The 21,875-nt window shown below is 43.2% G+C and overlaps 1 protein-coding gene across 12 annotated transcripts in view; it reads left to right on the forward strand.

Moving 5' to 3' along the window:
- The window catches only part of DICER1 (dicer 1, ribonuclease III), a 104,152-nt gene that overhangs the window by 5,643 nt on the left and 76,634 nt on the right, over positions 1 to 21,875 (forward strand). For 5 of the 12 annotated variants that reach the window (XM_030558829.1, XM_030558827.1, XM_030558828.1 and 2 more), the window contains exons 2-3: positions 18,177 to 18,241; positions 19,436 to 19,536. The gene's annotated coding sequence lies outside the window, so the exon portion shown is untranslated. Of the gene's footprint in view, positions 1 to 18,176; positions 18,242 to 19,435; positions 19,537 to 20,329; positions 20,538 to 21,263; positions 21,464 to 21,875 lie in introns of all 12 variants that reach the window. The other 7 variants (XM_030558830.1, XM_030558831.1, XM_030558838.1 and 4 more) reach the window with 5 other exon arrangements.

A 21,875-nucleotide genomic window follows, 5' to 3' on the forward strand; every position in this document is an offset into this window, starting at 1 on the left:
TTTACCTTGAAGTAGTTCATTGAAAGGAACTGGGAGAATGCCAAAAAGGTTTGATATTCATTGGTCTTTGAAAGACATGCAATCAGGTCCCAAGAGACAAGTAATTTTCTCTGTGGCTTACTTAACATAGTTAGTGCTTTACTTGTGTAGGACTTGAGATGTGAAACCTGTGTCTTGGTTAATGAGTGCTCTGGCAAAACTGCAGTCTGTTCAGAGCTGCATTTTACTTATGCAGAATGGAAGGGGAGTTCCAGTAAGGAAAGTCATGGTTTCAATAATACTGTTTGCCTTTATATCAGTGGATAAGGGTCTATAAGGAATTACTGGATAGTGTTTAGTGTATGTTGTGGCTGGGATGAGGAGCAGGTGTTCTTTTCTGGCAGGGTTTCAAGCAATATGCCTGTAACGATTTCAAAAATGGCAGTTGATTGCCAAGAATATTTATAATTTCTAAAAATGTCCATCAGTCCATTCTATCCCTGCTGCCCACCACCATTAATGTTCTCTCCTACTAAACTCAATCACTCTCTCCCTGAATAATCAATAAGGGACTTGCTTCTGAAGCTCTGTTTATTGCCATTAGAGCAAGACTATTAACACAAGACAGCAGGAAAGAAGATAAGTTAGTGTGTGTTTCTCAGCAACAGTCAAAAGCCTGTTATCCAAACCTCTCACTCAAGCTAAGTAGCTTCATGTTCCATGATCTATAAAATACCCTCTTTCCTTTATTCAATTAATTCTATATCCCACACTCCTCCCTTTCTCTCACTTTCCATTTAGATACTTAGGCCATGGCTACACTTACAGTTCTGCAGCGCTGGTAGTTACAGCTGTGTTCGTACAGCTGTGTAGGGCCAGCGCTGCAGTGTGGCCACACTGACAGCTACCAGCGCTGCAGTGTGGCCACATTTGCAGCATTTGCAGCGCTGTTGGGAGTGGTGCATTGTGGGCAGCTATCCCAGCATTCAAGTGGCTGCAACATGCTTTTCAAAAGAGGAGGGTGGGGTGGAATGTGACAGGGAGCGTGGGAGAGACAGAGAGATTGGATTTTTGGACTTGACACTGTTCTCAGCTCCCTGCCTTGCAAGTTCTAAGGACTGGAAGACTCACAGTGCCTACCTTCAATCATTTTAAAAGTTCTGACCCCTTCTCCCACCCCTCTCTCATTCACTAAATGCAAATTATGTACTCCTAAATAGCCGTCAGACCAGATAAGCATCTGCTCAACATGGACTTCCCCCTCCCCCTCTGTCGTGTGAGCGTGCTGTTTCTGTCTTCAAGCAAACAGCTGTGAACATTCCAAAGTAATTCCCCTGCCTGCCTCCGCTCGCTCAGCAAACAGGAGCTGTGTTTGTTTTTTAAATAAGCAGTTTGGCTGAACTCCGAGCTCTCCCTTTCTTCCGGTTTGTTGTGGACAGGAATTCTGCGATACCTCCTTATACCCCAGAGGTCAATAAAAGCGCTGGTGGGGTCCACACTTGCTGTCCAGCGCTGGAATCGCTACACCCGAGGCTCGACTGGGTGTACAGCCAGCGCTGCAACCAGGGAGTTGCAGCGCTGGCCGTGCTTTGCAAGTGTGGCCGCATCCTAAGTTGCAGCGCTGTAACCCCCTCACCAGCGCTGTAACTCTCTAGTGTAGCCATGGCCTTAGTTTGTTTTACATGCTTGATTAGGAGAGGTGGTGCAGTCATCTTGAGCTGCTTATGTCACAAAAATTGGCTAGGTAAAGCCATGATTTGGACCAAAGTAAGTGTTTTGAAGTGTTTCTGTCTAATATGATATCTGGGAAGAAGAAACTAGATTGAACGAACTTGTGTGTTTGGATATCTAATGAAAGATTTCAGCAGCTTCATACGCAAAGAGCTAGCTACTGTGAAATCTAATAACAAAGGTTAAATTTGGAAAGAAGCCAAACTCCCACATCTAAGCTTTTGGTTACTCAAAGCAAGTCTAGAAAGGAGTAGGAACAGAGCCAGGTGGATAAAAATCATAATTAATTTTTTTAAATGTACATGTTCCTAGTGTTTATACTTTCCATTTTGAAGTCTTAAATTGCTAAAGTGGATATTTTGTACTTGTTTCTCTAGTTTCCTAATTGTTACATGTAAAATCTAAAGTTATACTGTCTTTTTTTCTAAGAAGTTTCTCATGTAACAGGTTGATCTATGGAAAGATTAAGATCCCATTAATATCCTGCCCACGAGAACAACACAAAATTGATTAGCAAATAACCTGCACTATATTTACCAGTAGCACCATCTTCTGACACACTGAATTTCCACAAATCAAGAAAGCTGAACAACTTCAACCTGGCTGTACTCCTCTAGCAGGCGTTGTCATTTGAAATTAATGGGACTTATGCTCCAAAGTCATTTAGGTGCTTTTGACAGTGTCAGCCTTAGGTGCCTAAGTATGGGCTTTGGAACCTAATTTTACATTTCAGTGTTTGAAAATTTTAGCCTTTGTACAAAAACGTTCACAGTAACTTTGTCAGTGTACTGAAAGTGTAAATAACTTTTCATTGTTAATGCTGCAGCAGTTTTGTTTTGAAATGACAAAAATTTAATGTCACTAAGAAAATGTTAATGAAAATACAGGTTTAGTGCCTGATGCAGATAGCATACTTATCTTTAAGCATATTAGTAGACCCATTGAAATCAGTGGCACTAGTCATGTGAGTTAAGCTATGTATTTGCTTCTTGCCTGGTCTACACGGCAAACTTAGGTTGACATAAGCCATTTTAAGTCTATCTAATAATATATATGTCTACATTACCAAGTCCCTTCTGCCAACCTAGGTGGTCTCTAAAGTCAGCTTCTGTACTCCACCTCTGCGAGAGGTATATCGCTTAATTCGACATCCATGGGTCGACATAGGGATAGTGTAGACACTGCATTGCGAAATTCAAATGAATTGGCACTCAGGAGGTGTCCCACAGTGCTCCGCTGTGGCTGCTCTGGAGAGCACTTTCAACTTCACTGCGTGCCAGCCAAGTACACAGGAAACAGCTGCTCCCTTGTTAAAGCCCCGGGAACTTTTGAATTTTCATTTCCTGTTTGATAAGCATGGAGAGTTCGCCAGCACAGCTGATTATGGAGACTCAAGGCTGTAAACGCGCTCCAGCATTGAGTACACAGGAGGTGGAGGATCTTAATGCCATGTGGGGAGAAGAGTCTGCAGGGAGAGCTCTGATCCAGCAGAAGACATGCTGATATCTATGCCAAGATTACATGGGGAGAATTGCTACACCAGGGACATGCAGCAGTGCCACGTGAAAATAAAGGAGCTTCGGCAAAAATGCCAGAAGACAAGGGAGGCAAACACTTGTTCTGGTTCTGCCCCACAGATGTGCCTCTTTTATGAGGTGCTACGTGTGGTGAAGTACTGGAATGGGTTACCTAGGGAGGTGGTGGACTCTTCTTCCTTAGAGGTGTTTACGGTCAGGCTTGACAAAGCCCTGGCTGGGTTGATTTAGTTGGGAATTGGTCCTGCTTTGAGCAGGGGGTTGGACTAGATGACCTCCTGAGGTCCCTTCCAACCCTAATATTCTATTCTGTATTCCATATTCTATGAAGCTGTTGTGCTTTGAACCCCCCACCCCCACCCTGCACCTAGGGCAGTGGGGCTTGGGCTTTGGCACCTTACCCCCCACCCTGGGCAGTAAGGTTTCGGCAGGCTCAGGCTTCAGTCCCCTCTCCTGGGGTAGTAATTTTTGTTGTCAGAAGGGGGTTGCAGTGCAAAGATGTTTGAAAACCCCTGATCTAGTCTGATTTCCTGCACAATGCAGGCCACAGAACCTCACCCCCCACTTCGGTAGTAGGCCCATAACCTCAGGCTGAGTTACTGAAGTCCTCAAATCTTAAAAGACTTGAAGTTACTGACAATCTACCATTTATTCTAGTTCAAACTAGCAACTGACCCATTCCCTGTGCTGCAGAGGAAGACAAAAAAACAAAACAAAAATCCCAAAACAACCCAGAGTTTTTGCCACTTTGGTCTGGGGGAAAATTCCTTCTCAACCCAAAATATGGCAATCAGGTACACCCTTAGCATGTGGGTGAGACCCACCAGCCAGACAAGAGTTCTCTGTAGTCCCTCAGAGCCCTTCGCCTCTAGTGTCCCATCTCTAGCCATTGGAGATTGGCCATATGCCATTGTAGGCAATCTCGCCATACCATCCCCTCCATAAACTTCTCAAGCTCTGTCATGAAATAAGTTAGATTATTTTGCCCCCACTACTCCCTTTGGAAGACTGTTCCAGAACTGTAAAAGCAGCAAAGAATCCTGTGGCACCTTATAGACTAACAGACGTTTTGGAGCATGAGCTTTCGTGGGTGAATACCCACTTCCTCAGATGCATGACATGCATGACATGACATGCATCTGAGGAAGTGGGTATTCACCCACGAAAGCTCATGCTCCAAAACGTCTGTTAGTCTATAAGGTGCCACAGTATTCTTTGCTGCTTTTACAGATCCAGACTAACACGGCTACCCTCTGATACTTGTTCCAGAACTGCACTCCTCTGATGGTTGTCTGCTTTCAAGCCTAAACTTACTGATGCCCAGTTTATATCCATTTGTTCTTGTGCCAGAATTGTCCCTCAACATAAATAACTTCTCTCCCTCCCTAGTTTTTATTCCTCTGATGTATTTATATACCACAATCCTATTTCCCTTTAGTCTTCATTTTATTAGGCTAAATGGAGCCAAGTTCCCCAAGTCTCATCTTGTAAGGCAGGATCTCCATTCCTCTGATCATTTTAGTAGCTCTTCTCTGTATTTATTCCTGTTTGAATTCATCTTTCTTAAACATAGTAGACCAGAACTGCAGACAGTATTCCAGATGAGGTTTCACCAGTGCCTTGTATAATGGTGGTAACATTTTCCTATCTACACTGGAAATACTTCACCTGATGCATCGTATGATTGCATTAGCCTTTTTCACAGCTGCATCACGTTGGTGGCTCATAGTCATTCTCCTTCTCTGTCGCTTTCAACTAATATAGCCCCACTCTATAGCAAAAATTCTTTGTTAGTCCTGAAGTGCTATTAAATTAAACCTTGCGTTATTAATTTTCATCCCATTTCTGTTACTCCAGTTTTCAAGGTTGACCGTATCTTCTTGTATGATTCCTGTTGTCCTCCATATTGGCAGTACCTCCCAACTTTGTGTCATCTGTAAATTTTATTAGTACACTCCCACTTTTTGTACCAAGGTCATTAATGAAAATGTTAAGTAGATTGGTCCCAGGACTAATCCTTGAGGAGCTCTAATCGTAACCTCCCTTTCCAGATCTCACTCCTGCTCCTCTTTTCCATCTCATGGCCAGCTAAAGGAATTTTCTGTTTCGTAATAGAGTGTAGCTGCTAGAATAGATTCACTCCCTGAGCACCACATGTTTTCCCCATACTTTCCCTTGCAGCCAAAGGTCTTTGAGTGCCTTTTGAATAGCTTCAAAATGAACTGGAGCTAATTGAGACGGTCCAGCAAGGTGATTTTGGCACCTGAACATTAGTCTTGCCCCCCCCCCCTTTTTTTTCTTCAGGATTACCATTTTACTTCCAGTGGAACCTGCACTTTGCTAGCAGTCTGTTTGGGATCACATCGGGAGAGCTGCAGAGCAGTCTTAAAGATAACACCTGCCTATCTGCTCCTGTTCCAGAACCTGCATCATATTGGAAAGACTACAACCATATTCAGATAGGAGGAGGAGAAAAACACCTTCAATGGCACTTCACACAAATATCCACCATAACTACTTCCACTTGTCCTGCGAGTACCCTTTTTTCCCACTGCACGTACTCCTTCTGCTAAACCCTGAAATCTTGTAATTTCAGAAATGTTCCCTGCAGTGTACTTCAGAGTTGTGTACACATGCTCCCTGTACTGGATTTACAACTCAAAAACTATCTATAATACAGTCAATTAAGGGGAAGGAAGTAATTTCCTGTGCCCGTGGTTGTGCATTAATACTCTGTGGTTCTCTTTTAACTGAAGGTCTCTCCCAGCCCTACGTGTACTTAGCCTCAAAGCAGTTTGTAAGAATATAGAGAAAGTTAGGGCTAGTTAGAAAAATTTATACTATCTTCACGTTCAAACCTCTGCAATAGGCTTCTTTGAAAGGTTGTGGAATCCCCATCAATGGAAGGGTTAAGAACACATTGGGCAAACACCTGTCTATGATGTCTAAGTTTACTTGGTCCTGACACAGCATAGGGGGCTGGACTTGATGGCTTCCTGAGGTCCCTTCCAGCCCTACATTTCTATGACTCTGCCTCTAATAGGTTTTCTAGTCCTATTCAAAACTCAAGTAGGCGTAGAGAGGTTATTTTACGACTCTGTTTGGCACTGGTGAAACTGCTGCTGGAATACTATGTCTAGTTCTGGTGGTCTCAATTCAAGACGGATGTTGATAAATTGGAGAGGGCTCATAGAAGAGCAATGAGAATGATGAGGGTTAGAAGATCTGCCTGTTAGTGACAGAGTCAAGGTGCTCAATCTGTTTGATTTAACAAAGAGAAGGTTAAGGGGTTACTTGATTACAGTATAGACAACACGTAGTTAATAATGGGCTCTTCAATCTAGCAGAGAAAGGTGTTAGGTAATAAAGCAAGTCCTCACTCACCTCTCCAACACCCGAGGTTGCTGCGGAGTTGGAATATGGGCCCACAATTCTGTCAGAGACCAGACACAAATGCGTTGATCAACGGGCACACACTACCCCAAAAGCTTTAGAATAAGTGTGGCCCCTTTATTAGGGGTGGGCATCAATATTTATACACAGAAGTAAACAAAGTGATTAACAAAAGATAATGGTCATGCATAATCAATCAAGATTTTACAGGAAGAGCAAGTTTAACAAGTAAATGCATAGAGATAAAGGCTAATGGCTACTTGAGGAAGGGGGTGTCATGAGTAGTTTGCAGGTCAGTGCTTTGTTCAAAAAAGGTTCAGAAAGGATTATGCAGAGACGGCCAGTCTGGGTGTTTTTTGGCTCCAAAGTTCACCAAAAGTTTAGACCCAACATTCCTCCATTTGTAGCTTTGAGATAACTATTAATCAAAAAGCTACACCCTATTTCAAGATCTCAAGGGCCGCTTGGCAATTTCAGCCTGGGCCAATTCGAAGAGAGTAAGGCTTTTAGCTGAAGTGGGAAAAGAATAAACTGACTTACATGAGTTTATGAGGGAGGGGACACACTGAATACAGCAACACAGTATTATAAGGACTACCATGGCCCCAACAACACCCACCAAGAGGTTTTTAACCCACCCAAATCCGGGCAGCCAATTCCATAAGGCTCCCCACCAATCATAAGGTGGCTGGCCAGAGGAGTAGTTTTTAGCCATTTCCCTTAGGTGTTTGGTACGTTGAAAAGTGTCAGAGTAGGTGTCATTTACAAAAACACAGCATTTTTCATTTATGAGGGCGCAAGTTCCTCCCTGGGCTGCTAACATCATATCTAAAGCCATTCTGTTTTGCAAAGCCAACTGGCGCAGCTGGGACATTTCCCCGGCCTGGTTCTCAAATAGGGTTGCAGTTTCATTGGTCAAAGATTCTAATAGTCCCTGTAGACGGATGATAGCACCCTTCAAGCTAGTGTGACCAGCCCACCGCTGCCAGGACAAACCATCACGGAGATTAATATTTCTGTCAGTTTCACGGATGTTACGAACGTGGGGAAAATGAGGGGGGGTGAGGGAGATCCGAGAAGGCGGTGCTAGCCATGCCAAATAACATGACCCTGCCCAATCAGGGGAGAGGAAATAATAAGCCTTGGGCCCGCACACCCAGTATGTTCCATATAATGCGTTTTGGGTATTCCATTTCTCAAAGTAGGAGGTAACCCACCGCCCGTTGTACCACTGTTCCCCTGGTAACGCAGAGGGGTCGTTGTGTGAACTGCAGAGGCACAATTTGGTAGTGTTGTCCTCAAAGGGCAGTGTAGTACTGCTTGAGCAGTTGTAGAAGGCAATTGTGTATCCTTTAACAATTAGTTGGACACCCTCGAGCTCTGAGCAGGGCTTTTTAAAAACTGACTCTGAAAACCTGCCCCTCCATGAAAAAGTTGAAAAGGTTGGATCGGGGTGAGGGATCCACATATGGGATAAGTGGGATGCGCAAGGCTTGAAGCCAAGATTTTACTAAAGGCGGTGCCATTAAAATATATGTTGCATTTACTTGTTCCCACAAAAGTTGACCCTTTTTCTTTAACAAAACACAGTGATCCTGTTTGATTGGTTACCCTGAGATATTTGTTAATTGGCACTTCTGTTTTGTCCCATGTAAGATTGGGTTGGACTGGATCTTTTATTCTAGTCGGTGGCATCCAAGTCATATTAGCAGTGGTTAGGGGAATGGGTGTGAAGGGGAGTCCCTGTGCTGCATTTACTGGAAATTGAGTACATACCCAGCAATCACTTCTATTTCCTAAAATACGAGTTTTAACCTCATGGGAATATCTAATAAAAGCATTATCTTCATAAGCAGAAAATAAACTGAAAAAGCATAAAAAACATACAGTTGTCAGAATAAAGGGTCCTCTCATTTTTTTCGAGTTAATTTAAGTCTAATGTCTGAGAGAGGTAAGCTGGTCCACTGGTCGAAGGCAGTGTCCTCAGTGGTGACAAGAGCTGCTGGTCCGTCACTGTGGTCCACTACGGCTGGCTTGACGTGGGAGTGGTGGATCCAAGATTTGCGTCCTTCCAGGAACACTGCAGTCTGGGTTGTCAAAAGAACCTGGTGGGGTCCAGTAAACCTTGGCTGGAGGGTGTCGTCACGAACGAACTTTTTGGCCCAGACGAAGTCCCCTGGTTGGAACGGGTGGATTTGTTCCTCCAGCGGCACGGTCTGGGAAAACTGCGAGGCTTTCCAAAGGGTACGGAGGCGAGCCTGTAGGGAGAGAAACTGACACGCAGTCATATGATCCCCTCCCAATAGTGAAACATCAGCACGTGGTAGCGCCCCGCCTTTGAAAGGGGGGTGTCCATAGAGCAGTTCAAAGGGGGATAATCCCAATGCGCGGGTTGGGCGAGTACGAAGGTGAAACAGGACCAAGGGAAGTACCTGAGGCCACTTTAATCCTGTTTCCTGACAGTATTTAGCCAATGTAAACTTAAGTTCCCTATTCATACGCTCAACTTTCCCGCTAGACTGGGGGTGGTAGGGTGTATGAAAGGAGTGTGAAATGCCCAGTCCTTGTTCTAAATGGCCAAGGACATGACCAGTAAAGTGAGGTCCGCGATCTGAGTCGAGCACAAGAGGGATGCCAAAACGGGGTACAATATGTCTAAGGAGAATCTTCGCCACTGTGGCAGCAGTACAATTAGCAGTAGGAAAAGCTTCGACCCAGGAAGTCAGAGGGCAAACCAAAACAAGGAGGTGCTTTTTTCAAAAGCCTTTGGCATATCTGCAAAATCAATTTGAAGATGTTGAAATGGAGCAGCAGGCGGAGGTCTTCCACCCTTAATTTTGTTAAGAGGTGGAGCAGGTCCATTACGCTGACATGTGCTGCATGCTTTCACTATTGATAGGCAATAGGGTTGAATGCCTGGAGCATACCAAAAGCGAGCGATAGTGTCCACGAGGGCGTGCGTGCCGTAGTGACCCCCTTTATCATGGTGCCAGCGAACTGCCACAGGGTATGTGGAGCGAGGGAGGCAGGCTCGGCCATGTGGCATAAGCCAGGTCCCTTTGACCAGAGTGGCCCAGAGGCTTTCCCATGATTTTAGTTCAGCAGCGGGTACTGGTACGGGGTGCGGTGGAGTAAAGGAGGAGGTTGCAATAGCCAATGTGGGCATGGCTAAAGGTAAGGTGGCAGCCTTCTTGGCGGAGGCGTCAGCCAGGGCATTTCCACGGGTAATGGGGCTACTATCTTTAGTATGGGCCCGGCAGTGAACTACAGCCAGGACGGAGGGTTTTTGGAGGGCGTCCAAAAGCTTGTGGATGAGGGGGAGGTGCTGAATGGGTTTACCGGCAGCTGTCTGGAAACCTCGAAACTTCCAGAGGTGGATATGACAATGCACAACTCCAAAAGCATATTTGCTATTAGTAAAAATGGTAACGGTCTTACCAGCGGCCAACTGGCAAGCTCGGGCCAGGGCATAGAGTTCAGCGGCTTGGGCTCCCCAGTTGCCTGGCAGTGAGGCGGCCTCTTGAATGTCCCATTCAGAGGTGACAGCATAACCAGTGAAACGCTTGCCATCAACATAGAAGGAGCTTCCGTCCGAGAAGAGGATGCAATCGGGGTTGTCCAGTGGCACGTCAAACAGGTTGTCTCTTATCTGTAAGATGCTGGAAACTACTTCCACACAGTCGTGCTGGTCCTGGGGGACTGGCAGGTCAGGAAGCAAGGTAGCTGGATTAAGGGGTCCACACCTTTCAAAAATTAGGTTAGTGTCTTCTAAGAGTTCGGCCTCTAGCTGTTGCTGACGATGGGCCGAAAAGACTTGGGTTGTGCCCCTACGCAGAAGGGCTGACAAGGCATGAGAGGTCCAAACCGTGGTAAAATGACCCAGGGTTAGGCTCTTTGCCTTTGTGATCAGCAGGGCAGCTGCTGCCAGAGTCCGGGTGCAGGATGGGGTTCCCTGAGCGACAGGGTCGATTTGCTGAGAGTAAAAAGCAAGCGGGAAATGGTGGGGCCCGCTCAGCTGGGTAAGGACACCACTAGCAATTCCGCCTCTCTCGTGGACAAAAAGGTGAAAGGGTTTGCTGTAATTGGGGGGGCGGAGAGACATGGAGGAGGCCACACTGTCCTTGAGTAACTGAAAGGCTTGAATAGTGTCCGGGGACCACTGCAAAGGGTCAGGAGCAAGGTTAGCAGTGAGTCGGTGGAGCGGTTTGCTTAACTCCCCGCAGGACGGCAACCAGGGGCGACAGAAGCCAATTAATCCTAAGAAACCTCGAAGTTGTTTCTTGGTGTTCGGTAGAGGGCAGTTTTGAATAGTCTTTATGCGGGCTGGGTCCATCTGTCTTCCTTCTGGGGTTAACAGGAAGCCCAGATATCGGACCTTCTGTGAGACCCACTGAATCTTTTTAGGGTCTACCTTGTGGCCTCTGGTGTGTAGGTATAATAAAAGTGCCTTACCATCGATGCGGAGGGCAGCTTCTTCGCGATTACCTAATAGGATGTCATCTACGTATAGGACCAATGTGGATCCCTGCGGACTGGTGAAACCTTCCAAGTCGTGGCGGAGGCACTGGCTGAAAATCGTGGGGCTGTCTCTGTAGCCTTGAGGAAGTCGTTGCCAGACATAACTTTGTCCCTCCCAGGTGAAACCAAAGAGATACTGAGAGTCTGGGTGCACAGGAATGGTGAAAAAAGCTGATTTTAAGTCAATAACAGTGAACCACTCAGCATCCCAGGGGATTTGGCTGATGATAGTAGCTGGGTCAGGAACTACTGCATGAAGAGGGACCACATACTGATTAACAACTCGTAGATCCTGTACAAAGCGCCAACGAACAGGGTCTCCGTCCTTTTTAGGAGGCTTTTTGACAGGCAGTATAGGGGTGTTACAGGGAGTGCGCTGAGGGCGGACTAGCTTTTGTGCAATGAATCCCTCAATAATGGGGCGGATGCCCTCCCGGGCTTCCAGCGACAGGGGGTATTGAGGGACTGACGGGGGGGTTAAGGAAGGCTTTACCTGAATCCTTACGGGCTCTGCCGAAAGGAGCAGGCCAACATCAGTGTGAGAAATTCCCCAGAGGGTTGAAGGCAAGTCAGTGAGGTCAGGGGAGAGAGAGGGGGGTGTTTCCCAATTACCCTGAGTAGGGGCCGAATCTCCTAACACTGTCATCAATAATCCTACCCCTTCAGGAGTGCAGGTTAAAGTAGCCTCAAGCTTACAGAGTAAATCCCGGCCCATCAAAGGGATCGGACAAGCTGGGGAAAAAAGAAAACGGTGAGAAAAACATTTATCAGCATAAATAACATTCAAAGGCAAAGTGAGTCCCAGAGACTGTGGGTTGCCCTCCACCCCAGTCGCAGTTTTAACCTCAGAGGATAGCCAGGGAGAGGGGGCATGATTTAAAAGAGAGAAAGTAGCCCCAGTATCAATGAGGAAAGAGACAGGCAGTCCCTGGACTGAAAGGGTTAAATGAGGCTCTTCGCTGGGAGGAGAGAAAGTGAGAAAGGAGCCGGCTAAAGACATTAAGGAAATAAGACCATCACATTGTTTGCCTTCGCCCCCGGGGTACCGTCATTGAGGAGGCTGAGTTTGCTGCGGCTGCTGCTGTTTTCCATAGTTGATCCAGGCCTGGGGGATGGGCTGAGCTGGTGGTGCAGGGGTGTATTCCTCACTTGTGTAAGCATCTGCGGATGCAGCCAGACCTTCTGGGCGTCCCCAGGGGCATTTACGTTTAAAGTGACCAGGCTGTCCGCACTGAAAACAATTTCCTGATGGCTGGGGTCGCCAGGACCCTCTTCCCCGGGCACCCTGGAATCCCCTGCCACGGCCACGGCCTTTGCCTCGAACACCACCGTGAAAAGCTAAAGCCATCAGCTTATATTCTTCCTTTTTCTCTTTCTTTCTACTACTTTCCCTTTCTTTCTCCCAGGCAAAATCAGCTACTTCCAACACTGAAGTGACTGACTCACCTCCCCAACCAGGGCGAAACTTTAAGAAGTAATCCCTTACAGGGGGCACCGACTGATTCACAAAAAATGAAATAAGAGTAGGGTGGTCTGCTTTTCTCTCAGGATCCATCTGAGTGAACATTCGGGCCCCCTCCAATAGCCTCGACCAGAACTTTCTGGGCGGCTCATCAGATTCCTGCCGAATCTGCATGAACTTAGCCTGATTAGGCGAGCGGCGAGCCATTTCCTTGAGTCTCTCTAACAATCGCTCTCTATCTGTTCGCAGCTGAGTCAGCCTTAGCTGAGTCCAGTCTAGGGGATTCCAGCCAGCGGCCAGATCCCGCCTATCCATCCAAGTAACATTAGCTGCATTGCTATCTCCCCATGTCCTTTCTGCCATCCACAATTTACTACGTTCTTCTCCAGTCAAAACTCTACTTAACAACTGATCCACATCCGTATAAGTAGGATTATAACTTAAAAACAATCTTTCTAGAAGTTCTATGATCTTTCGGGGATTTTCCCCAAAAGACCCTGACAACTGTCCCCACTCTTTCAAATCCCATTCTAGCCATCCTTTATATTCCACAATACTAGCATGTTGCAATCGTCCATCATTGCTCATATAAGGTTGATCGTGCACCTGTAAAGGCATCTCTATAACCATACTTTTATTATTCGCAAGAGATTTGACAGAGACATCCTCTAGGCTATCCTCAGGGGGGGGGCATGCACCCTGCTGTACCTGCTTGGACCTAAGCCTAGTAACTACTCCTCCCGAGGTTGGCCCCTCCAATTCCTCCTCATCCTTCTGCACAAATTCCAATCTGGGATCCTGCAGATTCCCCTCTGCTACAAGGAGAGAGTTCCCCTGCGGAGGAATAGGGGCAGGTGCAGAGGGGACCAGCTGACGAGTCAAAACACGCCGTGGTCTACACCCTTCATCGAAATAACCTGGAGGGGGTTCACTCTCGGGAGAGTACCTGACTGCCATAATTTTTAAAGATTTCCACAGCTCTGCTGCTGTGTCCCAACAAAACCAGTAACATAACTGTCCCGGATGGTCTTTTTCGATCTGGCTCTTTACTCCTCTTAAGGCAGCCTGCTCGAAAGAGCCATACGAAGGCCACCTCATCTCCGAGTCGGCCAATACCGCGGTATACCCAGTCCAATTCCTTACACATAGTGTGTACAACTTCTTCCTAGACATTCCTGTCTGTACTGGGAGTTTCCCTTCATTCCATAACTTATTTACAATCCCCAACGGACTCTCAAGAGGCACGCTAGTCCCTTGACCCATGGTGTCTGACAGGAGCCCTCCAACTGGCGTTTACCCTGCTGTCCAATACACGACCCCTCAATATTGAATTGGCTAGGAGAAATCTCCTGTGGCGCCTTGCCAATTCATATATGAGTGGTCTGACCACTGGACAGAGGTACCGCACCAGAAGGAATCCCGGACGAGCCCCCAAATTGTTAGGTAATAAAGCAAGTCCTCACTCACCTCTCCAACACCCGAGGTTGCTGCGGAGTTGGAATATGGGCCCACAATTCTGTCAGAGACCAGACACAAATGCGTTGATCAACGGGCACACACTACCCCAAAAGCTTTAGAATAAGTGTGGCCCCTTTATTAGGGGTGGGCATCAATATTTATACACAGAAGTAAACAAAGTGATTAACAAAAGATAATGGTCATGCATAATCAATCAAGATTTTACAGGAAGAGCAAGTTTAACAAGTAAATGCATAGAGATAAAGGCTAATGGCTACTTGAGGAAGGGGGTGTCATGAGTAGTTTGCAGGTCAGTGCTTTGTTCAAAAAAGGTTCAGAAAGGATTATGCAGAGACGGCCAGTCTGGGTGTTTTTTGGCTCCAAAGTTCACCAAAAGTTTAGACCCAACAAAGGCATCACATGATCCAATGGCTGGAAGTTAAACCTAGACAAATTCAGACTGAAAAGGCATAAACTTTTAACAGTGAGAGCAATTAACTGCTGGAACAGTTTCCCAAAGTCATCATGATAGTGAGTTTTAAGTGTTCCACTACAGACACTTCAGAGTAGAAGCTCAACATTCTGAAAATCAGACTATTTAAAGTTGTCTCAGGTGGGGACACTCCAAAAATGAAATTCTCCAAATCACTAGTCACTTCTGAAAATATACACCACTGTTCTGTATAATCATTGTGGAAGGAATGTTCCCTGTGATCAGTAGTTCGGTTCACAGTAGTGATGACGGAAGACTTTCTTAATGTTTGTTTGCCCTTAAACTATTTGCTTAGGAGGCTACTTGGAGCCGATGTGAGTTTTGGTACTGATTTCAATGGCAGAAGGATTGGGCCCATGGTTATTAAGAAGTCAGATAGTAAGGGTAATTGCGGAGAGAATTTTAGCCCTACTCTTATAATTAGGATGGTATTTTATTTTACTGTATGTATCTTTTTTTGTGTACAAAATGTGTATTATTTATAATGCTAATAATTGCATCTAGTCAAAGAACTAATGTTTTTTGGTTACTGCAGTAGTGTCAAGAATTTGTTTTGTTGCATTTTGTTTTCCAAAGAATAGTTAACATTTAAACACTGCTAACCTTAGGAAAAGGTTTATTTGCTACTTAATGTTACTATGGGCTGCCAGCCACCCTGAGTTGTCAAACTGCTAGTTTATTCCGTCTGAATACTTTGTTTGGTTCTGAATGGGAAGAATGGAGTTTTTTGTGTTTTTTTTTAATCCCGGAGATTTTGCATGAAGTCTTTAGCAGTTTTAGAAATGACTTCGTGACTGTTGACATAAATACTGATTCTGCAATGGGACCCATGCTGGCAACCCTTACTCCTGCATGGAGATCCATTGACATGAGATCAATTGTGCAGATCCAGCAGCAGGATAGGGGCCTAATGAGTTAATTTTGTGAATTATTTTTAATAATTCCATGATTGCCTATGGTTTTATTAGAAAATTAGTGTAACAATTTGAGGGGGGAAAACTTCTGTATTTCAAACTATAGAAGATCTTTAAATCAAGCAGCAGCTTTGATAATTTGTATTGGAAAACACTGTCATTACCACACTTCTGGAGGGTTTTTTAATTCTGAAATTCTATTTTGGCTTTTTTTCTGGCAATCTTTGAATTACTAACTATAAATAAAGTAAATTTTAAGGTTTGGTTTTTTTTTATTCTTTTTACTGCACAGCTCTTTGAATTACTTTTTAGGTACCACAATGCTTGTGAATCAGTGTCTGCCCTTCCTACTGGCCTGGTGTGTTTTGGCTAAATTTACTGACATTTGGCTGAACTTTAAGTAGCAATTAGCCAAAATGCCTGGAAGATTCTTGCCAAGGTTTTCAGAAGTGACTATTGAGTTTGGAAATTATATTTCTGAGTGCTTAACTTGAGCCACCTTGAAGATGCCTGATTTGTAAAGGGTGGGTCCTCAACACTTTCTGAAAATCAGGGCCCTTTAAAATTAGTATAGTTAGGCCTCCCAAATCAATAGTTACTCTTGGAAATCTCAGCTTTTAGCTTATAAGTGATTTTTTTTAATATTGCATAAACAACTCAAAGAAAATTTTAGTTAATCATACTGCTAAACTAACCTTGTAAAGCTTATGAACCAGTCATAGCAAGTGTTCATAGAATATTAGGGTTGGAAGGGACCTCAGAAGGTCATCTAGTCCAACCCCTTGCTCAAAGAAGGACCAGTCCCCAGATAGATTTTTTTTTCCCCAGAGCCCTAAGTGGCCCCCCTCAAGAATTGAACTCGCAACCCTGGGTTTAGGAGGCCAGTGCTCAAACTACTGAGCTATCCCTCCTCGCTTAATTAATCTTTGTCATTTATTTTACCTTTATTAATCACAGATGAATGTGAGCCCTATTATCCTACAAAAATGAAAAACCTACTTTGTCTATACAATTTCTTTCTCCACAGTAACACCATTGTACATTAAGTATCTTCTCTTTCTAGTTTTGTCATTTAGTAGTGTCATGGTTTCCCCTTTTCGTTTTTTGTGTTTTTTAACATGCTTTCCACTTACTATAGATTGCTTGTTCGGTGTGCAGTAAAAGAGACCTTTGACTAAAATTTGACTGGTATCTGCAACACACCGCAGTGAAGGAAAGGAGTGGGTTTTGTAGTTTGTTTTGGTAACCATTCGCTATTGCCATCATTCGGCAGTGCTCACTGGCAAGTTGTTGATTCCTTAGGCCTTCAGACAGGAAGGGTTGCTGTCTGCTGCAACAGGTCTTTGTCCAAGGTTTCAACCAACATCATTTAGATGCTAATGTGTTGTAAACTTGCTGTTTTGTACTAGAATTTGACTGAGTTTCTGGTATGTGGCCTATCTGGGATACATGTTAATTTTGACCTCAAAAGGGCCTATTGTGCTGAAGGGCAGTCAGTGTCTGATTCATTGATGCCCTCAATTAAAATTTCAATCCCCTGTTTTACAGCTATGTAGTGTTAAAACGGAAGTCAGTGAATTTTTCATGAATCAGTGATACTTAGTCCATTTCCATTTTGTCACCTTAATATATTTGCCTCCTACATTAATAATCAAAAACTAATATTATGTAGTGTATGAAGTTAGATATTATGCCAAAGGATTGTGGCATTTTTTTCTGTTCGGATTAGTACATCATTAGAAATTAGAAGTTCAATATTATAATAATATATTTTGACTACCTCTGTGCATCAGAGAAAACATTCTGCTCCTCTTGTGGAGAGAACCATTTCTATCTTAAACAAGGTGTTTTTTTTTTTACCAGATTTAGCAATTTTACTAGATAGAAAACAGTGATTTCTTTAATAATATACTAACAGCATCTGAAATGATTTTACTGTTAGACTAGATACTATTTCAATAGAAATTATGCATGTTTTAGACAGTGCAAATGAGCAGTTTGATGGTAACTAACAAATTAGACATAACAGGAACTCATTAAACTTCAGCTCTGATCACTAAATGTACCAAGTGGTTGTCTGTACTTTCTGGAGAAAAGAAAGGAAAAAAGAAATTTTATCCTGGAGAAAAGGGTCATTACATGAGACAGAGACATGGCTTAATATGATATCTTGAGGTATAAAGTTCAAGCAGTTTTCTTTTGCACAAGAGTACAAAATATATCATCTGATTTTACATACTGTACCTTATATTTTCCTGAATGTAATGGAAAATCCTTTTGTAAAATGAAATAATAATTGTGTTTGCATTTATTTCTCCATAAAACTAATGCATGCTATAAGCCTTTTAAAGTATGGTGAATATTAAGTTTCTTTAAAACTCCATTTTGGTAATAAATGAAAAACACAGTGAAGGGGTTTTTTAAGCTGTAAATCTAATTGGACTCTAGCAATTACTTTAGCAAATAAAACAGAAAATATGCAAATATCTCCTGAGCACCTAGAACCAATATTTCAGACACTCACTGTCTGTATCCCCAGCCAAGAAAGGACATATGATGATTAGATTTTGAAGGACCATATGCTGTTGCCACAGAGCGAAATATTAAAATGCAAGAAAACAGACTACCACATGGCATGATTGATTTTTATGGGAGTTCATGTTAAAGTGTTCTCTTTTTATATTACCTTTTAGGTTACCTAGGGTGAAACAAAATTACAGGCTTGAAACTCTGGAAAAGCTCAGTAGCAGCATTCGAGGTAAAAATGAACACACTGAAGTAATCTTTAGGAATGTCCTTTTTTGTTAATATTATTAAAACCTATTAGGATAGAAATTCTTATCAAGGTTCATTTTGTATTTTAACTTTTCAGTAACAGTTTGTTTACAAAAATGGATTTTAGAACTTTTTTTTCTTTTGGTGAATGGTTCAGTCATTCCTGGAATGCTTACACATTGGATGAATAAATTGAGTAATTTCTGTTGCTCCCTTTTCTGTATGGGGATGTATATAGTTGTGGATACACGAAGTAGAATTGCTGCTTAGAGACTATCCATACTTTTGGGTTTCAGATGCAAGTCTGTGGAGCAGCAATTACATGTTTGTATTAAACTAAATTATTTGTTAAATCCTGATAGTTGCATTGTACAAATGACATTTAAATATATGGATCCTTTTTAAATTGAACTTCGATTTTGGATAATGCACCGTCTTACTAGAAATTAATAAGATATATTTTAAATTAATTCAAATATGAATGTATTGACATGTTCAGGAGGTAGTAAAATACGCTCTGCTTTTTCATGCATTGAGGGCATTTGTTGAGGCTCAAATTAAAATTTGCACAAAACATAATTTGAACTGTTTTTGCCTTTTTTGTTTAGAAGCGAAATGAAAGGAATTCTTTATTGATGTGTGTGAAAAAATATAGCATGATTAAACAAGATACAGAACTACTGCATTTCTCTTCTAATTGTCATTCTTGTTGACTAATAATAGCTTATTGGGTTTCAGCAGTTGCTGAATTTAAAGTATGATTTTTGTAGTAGTTTTAATGTGTCCAGGAAAAATAGATCTTGTAATTTATCTCTTCATTTCTTGCTGAGTCTTCCTTTTTTGAACTTTCATTTCTTGAAATATTTTTTACTCATTTTAAAAAATACAAATTTCAAAATTTTTAACATCTAATTCTGACTGTTAAACTAAAATACTGGAGACTATGTTGTCGCTTTCAGGATAGACCTTTAACACGAGCTTGCCTTTCGTGTGTACTGATATAGATACATCTGTGTATGGTTTTGAGAAATTACATAAGGGATATTTATATTACTACTTATGACCAAAATATTATTGTCTGTTCTTTTACAAATTCCTTGTATTTTGCACTATTTACAGAATTTTTGAGCTATCCTTTTTTAATTCCACACTCCTGTTCATTTTTATTTCATTTTAGAGCAGAAGTTTGCAAATGATGCAATTAATGTATAAACTGATATCATGATGTCAAAATGCAGTTCAAAGAACACAAATACAGAGATCTCAGAAATTAAAACGGTAAGTCTGTGCTTTATAATACGAGAGAAACAGATTGCAAACAAATATATGTGTATCAAATTAGGCATTAACGTGTTTTATTGAATTTCTTTAAATGGCTAAACCCTTGGAACAATACTGTAAAGGCTTTTTAGGTTCACAGTCTAGGCTAATATAACATTACTGAATAATCTGTAGTTTAATTTTATATATACACACACAATTTTTACTAAGAAGTAGCTTTATTTTCTCCATAGGTGCGGACTATATAAGAGGCAGGTAGCTAACCAAAAACAATTATAAATACTTACCATTAGATTAGTCAAACTACAGACCTTTAAAAATTTTATGAAACGTAACATGATTTGAAATATTTAACTTATTTTTAAATTTCAACGATATTTTAGATTTAAACATTTGGAGTGTTGTGAACTCAAGCATTAAGATGCAAGTGAATTAGATTCAGAATGAATATATACTTTTTTAAAAAGAATGGAAGAGTGGAATCTCGCTCATCTAAACTGAAAGAAATACAGGAAGTAAACAGCACAAAATAAGTCATATTTGATTAAAAAGTACTTTGTTTTAACGATAAGGCAAAAAATAGTAAGGATTTGCACTTGACTCAATTTTAGCAGGAGAAGAAAACACTGTCAGTTACTTTTCGTAGTGGGTAAAAGTGGTTTTTTGTTTTGTTTTTTGTTTTTAAAGTTCTCTAGAAGGTTCCACAATGAAGAGTGGTGCAGAATGTGGTTTTTGTTTTTGTGTTTTTTTAATTTACAGTAGTGTGCTTCTGTCTGTGCTACATTTTTAGCTAACCTGGAACTCTGCTCAGTTAACTGGTGTGGTGAACGTGTGCTGTCCTGATTCTTGTGACTGCTGGGAGCCAAGGCTGCTCTGACATAAGCTTAAAATGGCCCCAATGAGCAATCACACGAGGCTGGGACCTCTGGAGCTGGGTGCTTTGGCTACACTGCCTCTGTCAAGGCTAATTCCTCACTCTGGCACTTGGAGTGCAGAAGGTGGGGGCCCGCAAGGATTCTAAAAATTAATACTGGCCATTCCAGGCTTGTATTAAACTCCCAAGGTTACAGCTTTTCTCTGATCTTGAATTGGTAGATGGTGCCACCATCCAAGGGCAGAGCCCCTTTGAGAGCTCAGGAAGGCGCACTTGGGAATTTCTTCCTGTTGGGTACCCTCAAGCCTGTTTACAACCCCCCCCCCCAGGGAAGAGCTAAGGAAGGAAGGAAATCAGCTGTTGCCACCAGCTAATTAAACAACATGTGTCTTAATAGGTTTGCGCACATAAATCCAATTCTGTTTTTAAAGGTAAATTTTATTTTTTTTTAAAAAAGTGAAAATGCATCTGGGAACTCAGGCTATTGCTAGATTTTAAAAGAGCAACTACAAGAATTAAGCACCAAGAATAGCTTTCTTGCGGTCCAGCTTAAAGGTTACAAGCAAAACAAAAGCACCTGGGGTTAGCACAGGAATCCACAAGCCATAAAGAAATAAAAGGGATAAACCTAATTGTGTCTTCCTAGACGTTTCCTGATCTACTTGCATATCTGGGGTTTTAAATGAGTAGTTTCTAGGCATGGTACTGATGATTTTTTTCATACCTGGCCCAAGCTTCTTACAGCATAGTTGCAGCCCTGTCTGCCTCTCCCCAGCTATACCAGCAAACATTTTCTAGTATAGAGCTGACCTTAGTGTCAGTTCTTTAGTCTCCTTTCTCATTACCACAGTTTTAATCTAGGACAGGTGGGCAGACTATGGCCTGGGAGCCATTTGGGGCTGGCCTGCAAGTTCCCACTGGGAAGCTGGGTCGGGGTCGCACCACGCTGCTCCCGGAAGCCGCGCCATGGCCCCGCTCTGAGGATCGCAGGCTGCTCCACACCTAGGAGCCAGAGAAGGGACATGCCACTGCTTCCGGGAGCCGCTTGAGGTAAGCGCCGCTCAGAGCCTGCAGGCATGAGCCACTCCCCATGCCCTAGCCCTCTGCCTCAGCCCTGATCCTCCTCCCACTCTTCAAACCCCTTGATCCCAGGACAGAGCACCCTCCTGCACCCCAAACCACATCCCTAGCCCCACCCCAGGGCCCACACCCCTGGCCAGAACATGCACCCCTGCCCCAGCCCTGATCCCCCTCCGAATCCCTCGGTCCCAGCCCAGAGCACCCTCCTACACCCCAAACTCCTCATCCCCAGCCCCACAACCAGAGCCGCCCCCTACCCCCCAGACCTCAATTTTGTAAGCATTCGTGGCCTGCCATACGATTTCTGTTCCCTGATGTGGACCTCAGGCCAAAAAGTTTGCCCATCCCTGACCTAGGATGAGGTACTTCAAAGGTCCTTAAT

The sequence above is a fragment of the Gopherus evgoodei genome, chromosome 4 (genome assembly GCF_007399415.2).
Source record: "Gopherus evgoodei ecotype Sinaloan lineage chromosome 4, rGopEvg1_v1.p, whole genome shotgun sequence".
NCBI lineage: Eukaryota > Metazoa > Chordata > Testudines > Testudinidae > Gopherus > Gopherus evgoodei.